We start from the raw sequence: 5159 nt of genomic DNA, 5'->3' as shown, positions 1-5159 counted from the left end.
AGTATCAAACGACCTCCAAATGGCACGAAACTTGACAGGCGGTCTACCGGTGGTATACCAAGGCCGCTTGGCAAATCTCGGTCCATTCCGAGAATGTTTAACACCCGCACACGAAAAGAGGTAAAAGGGGGCCCCGGAGGACATAGGAGTGCCGGATTGCAAAACGGACAACGGGGAAAATACTCGGATGCATGAGACGAACACGTATGCGAAATGAGATGCACATGATGACATGGTAAAATGCAACACGCAAGAAAATGACATGGCAATGACCGCGAATAACTGGCGGACACCTGGCGCAACGAATCCGGTGTGTTACACCTACTGCGATGGACAGAGAACCAGCTTCACCCAATCTAAACCCAACCTCAGCCGATAGTAACCCAGTTCCTATTGACACGGCACCATCTCCACCACAGATCTCCCAAACAAGAGCACTTAGTAAGGCAGCTCCAGTGCCCAAAGGGCCAGTACTATCACGGCGAACCCTAGCTCCACCAGTTAGTACGCCTATTCCTGTGGAGGAAGCACAACCAGCCAGTCGTAGTTTAGCATCTATCACATTTGATGTTGTTAAATCGTATGTGCGTATCTTCCCATCTTGGAAATATTATACTGAAGATGAAGGAAAATGCCAGTTGCAGGTGTTTGTCCAGGAGTTATGTGTAAGTAATGTTATTCATGGCAATTACTTTGCTTCGTCCCATACATCCTACCTCCATGATGGTTATAATACAACAAATTTTCCCATTTTTCTCTATAGAGAAGGACCGATTTGGAAACTTAGGATGAGGTAACCTGTGCTAATACCTCTACTATCTTCAAGAATGCTTGGTGGTAGTATGGGAATTACCTGAAGAAAACGTACTTCACCGGCAAAGAAACTCATCAAATTCCCTTACATTCTCCTGAGACACATTTACTGGACGATGACTGGGAACACCTTGTTCTGTACCGGTCCCGAACCAAGAATGTGGTAAGGTCTATGAGCTCATTTTCTATTTTTAAGTATTATATTCTTGCGTCTTACTGTACTCTGGTCATGTAGAACAAGTGCCTAAACCTGAAGAACAACTGTTCTAATTTAAGATTACATTGCTATCATAGTTCAAAAAAGCGCTAGGCGTTAATTGTGCGTTTTGCCACCACCTTGCACTTTACTGACCAAAGCGCATGCTTATGCGCAGTTATGCACAGATTAAGCGTAGTTATGCGCAATGCGTTTTGCCAACGCCTAGAGCCTAGGCACGCTTAAGCACTCGCTTAGGAGCGCCTTTTTTAACTATGATTGCTTTGCTCTTGTATCATTATATTTACTCATACAAACTTATTTTTAAATTGAAGGATCCAATCGAAACTCCAATGGCACGGCAGGTATGTTCACGCATGTTTCTTTAACAGGTTTGCTCTTATCAATAGCTCTTTTGATTTCAATTTCAATTGTGTATACAGTTGACTTTCATATCATGCACATTACTAGCATCATAACAGAGCCAATAGTGTTGTTGTACATGTAGACCCGTGGTACCCATCTGAAATCTTGTTGTGCCGTGTAGTTTCCCACACTTTGTATTCTTTCACTTCTGATTTGTCTTGAACTGATATGATTTGAACCGTGTCTCTATTTTGATTTGGCAAGACAATGTAGTGACCATAGGACATAGATATATGTTTGTTTGATTCTTTTATTATGTACTAGTACTTGGCAATAGAAGACTTGGTACTTCAATCCTGTCCACCTTACTAATGAACTGGTTCACCGAAATGAGTTTCATATACTAGTACATGCTAAACTTGTTATGTGTCTGCTTGTTTCTACTTTTAGAATGCTGACAGAATATTGGGGAAGAGTGCCTTATTAAGCAATGGTAAAGGAAGTAATGCAGATATGGATCAGGATAGTGACACATCCTTGTTGGTCTCCAACAAAGCTGATAAAACAGCTAAGGAAGACTATCTTGAAGACAGCGAGACAACCCCAAAGTCATGTCTTGGTTTAGTGTTCGAGTTACTGGCCACTACCGCTTGCACAAGCTATTCAAACTCACTGTCTGAATTAGTTCGGTTTCTTGAGTCTCAACTACAAGCTGAAAGACATCGATCAGCTGTGCTACGACAAGAAGCTAAAGGACTGCGGAAGTCCCTGGAGCATTTAGATGCATACTTTCTGGTGCAACAGCAAGCGTTGGAGGATTTTAGCGCCAAACAGGACAAAGCTAATCAGCTTGCTAAGCTTATTGCCAGCATGGTGGATACCCAGGATAACGTTTCTTGAGCTCTTCTAAAGTTGTTTCAGTTATGCTCTTGTTTTCCTGCCGCGTGTATTTGCACTGGTGGCCAATTTTGACGGCTAGTGTATGTAATATGCTGCTTTGTTCCCTATATTTGCGCTGGTGGTGAAATTTGATGCCCAGTGGATGTAATATGTGTAATAGCGGTAATAGGCTAGCCTTAATTGCTTGCTTATTTATTTCCTTATTGTCTTGTTTAGTTATTTGCTTGTAGTCATTGCAGTTCTTTTTCTGTGTTTTTCTAGTGGCCACAATAGCCTATTTTTGGTAACTAGGCCAAAATAATCATGGCAACACACGGAATGTTGTAACCATGGGCCTCCAGCAGGCCGTATGATCCATGGGCCTTCATTCGGCCGTAGGAGCATTGGCCTTCTATACGGGCCGTAGGATCCATCAGCCTTCTATACGGGCCTTAGGGATCAATGGGCCTTCTACGGGCCGTAGGGTCCATGGGCCTTCTACGGGCCGTACTATCCATGGGCCTCATACGGGCCGTTGGATCCATGGGCCTTCTACGGGGCGTATCATCATTTCGCCAATCATGGGCCATACTATTCGTGGACCATAATGGGCCGTTAATAAGCCGTATTTGATAACTCTATGAAAACAGCCCAACGGGTTTTTTTTGACATGAAAACGGCCCAACGTATTAACGATCCGCAAATGGGCCGACTGTAATGACGGGTTGAATTTGGCCCACAAGCAGAAAATGACAGTAACTGGCCGTATGTAACCGAATGCTGCAAATGAGCCCAAGAATCAATGGGCCCTGAGAAGGCCGAAAGATAACTTGGGCTGGAAACGGCCCAATGGAATAACGGGCCGTTAATGGGTATAAAGTGATACACTGTTCATTACGGGCTAGTTTCACCACGTGCCGTTAATGGGCCAAGAGTTACAAAGGTCCTCATATGGGCCGAAAGAAGTCATGGGCCACACATGTGGGCCGGAAGTTAAAACGGGCTGAATCATATTGGACGGCCCAGATGACTCTACTGGGCCTATTCGGATAGGGCGTAACGGGCCCTGGGTTAGCGGGCTGTAAATGGGCCATATGCAAATAGGCCGTTAACAGGCTTTCCATGGGCCGGCCCGCCAACATTTGACCAAGTCAAACGGGCCAGCCTTTTTACAGGAATGGGCCTCTGTTGGGTTGTGCCACGTGTCGCCGTATCATAGGCGCCTTCGGTCCAATGAGCGGATGACATCTGTCCCAACGGTGAGCCGACACGTGTTTCCTCCAGCCAATGATGATTTTACACGTGGAAAATCCCCATTGGTCGGGGCTGTTAACGGGTTATGGGATCCAAAACCCGAGCTGAGAGCTTAACAGTTTTCCGTTACGATGGATGCCATGTGTCGGTCACCCTTGACGAAAGCAGTTCTGTGACGCGCGATTTATCGTCATGGAAGTGGGCACTTCCGTGATGATAATTTTGGTAATGTCATGGAACACTTCTACGACATCACAGGTATGACTATCTTGATTCTGTCATAAATTTGTCATGGATGTACATGCATGACAAAAAATGCGACCTACTGTGACAAACACGTATCATCATGGAAGTGTATTTTTTTGTAGTGCTTTCTCAAGCTCATCATAAGAGAGCACTCGAGGTGACCCGTATATGAGTTCTGTGAGGAGAACTGCTTCTTCCCCGTATACCAGGGCAAAGGGTGTCTGGGCAGTGGCTCGATTTGGCGTCGTTCTGATTGACCAAAGAACCACCGGCAACTCATCAATCCAGCGCCTTCCGCTCTTGTGCAGCCTATCAAAAGTCTTTGTCCTCAGGCCTTGCAGCACTTCAGCATTTTCCCTCTCCGCTTAGCCGTTGATCCGTGGGTGTGCCACGGAAGCAAAACAGATCTTGATGCCGAGGTCTTCAATGTATTGCATGAAGGTGTGGCTTGTGAACTGCATGCCGTTGTCGGTGATGAATCTGTTTGGCACACCAAACCGGAAAACTAGCCCCTTGAAGAATTTGATTGCTGACTGTGCTGTCACCTTCCTCACTTCTTCCACCTCCGACCACTTTGTGAACTTGTCGATTGCAACGCACAAGTACTCAAAGCCCACGATGGCGCGGGGGAAGGGTCCCAGTGTGTCAAGCCCCCAGACCGAGAATGGCCAGGAGAGAGGGGTTGTTTGAAGGGCTTGAGCTAGCTGATGAAGCTTCTTTGAATGGAAATGTCACGCTTCACACTTGCTTACTAGTGCCATCGCATCCTGGAGGGCAGTGGGCCAGAAGAAACCTTGCCGGAAAGCCATGCCGGCAAGGGCCCTCGATCCTATGTGGGAGCCACATATGCCTCCATGTATCTCCGCCAACAACTCCAGTCCTTCCTCCCGGGGAATGCACTTCAATTTCACTCTGTTTGGTCTTTTTCTGTATAGAAGGTTCTCATTGAACTAGTACAGGGCAGACCGACGGGCTACTTTCTCCGCTTCTTCCTGCTCCTCAGGAAGCTACCCTGTTTCGAGGAATTGGACGGTATGTTGTTCCCATGTCGGAGCCTGGGGCTCGACGGCAAGGACCAAAGGCATCTCCTCTGCCGCGAGGACGGCTGCCTCTACGGCCAGGGCTTGGTTCCCTGCAGGAGTCGGTTGCCCCATGGCAGGCTCGGCATCCACGGCAACATCTTTGCCAGCAGCTCCAGGGAGCTCGATAGGGAAGTACTTGTCGGGGCCTGATTTCCTCCTCTTGTTCTGCTTTCTCGATGGTTCAACGGATGGTTGAGTTAACCGAAGCACAAAAGTACGTGGTTCCACAGGTAGCTTGAGGGCAGCGCGCTTCGACAGGTAGTCGGCGATGTCGATCTCCATTCGAGGGACATGCTCTGCCTGTATACCGTCAAAGTGCTCCT

This window comes from Triticum dicoccoides, chromosome 3B (genome assembly GCF_002162155.2).
Source record: "Triticum dicoccoides isolate Atlit2015 ecotype Zavitan chromosome 3B, WEW_v2.0, whole genome shotgun sequence".
In the NCBI taxonomy this organism is placed as follows: Eukaryota; Viridiplantae; Streptophyta; class Magnoliopsida; order Poales; family Poaceae; genus Triticum; species Triticum dicoccoides.
The sequence above is the reverse complement of the archived record's forward strand: the minus strand, read 5'-3'. Positions refer to the sequence as shown.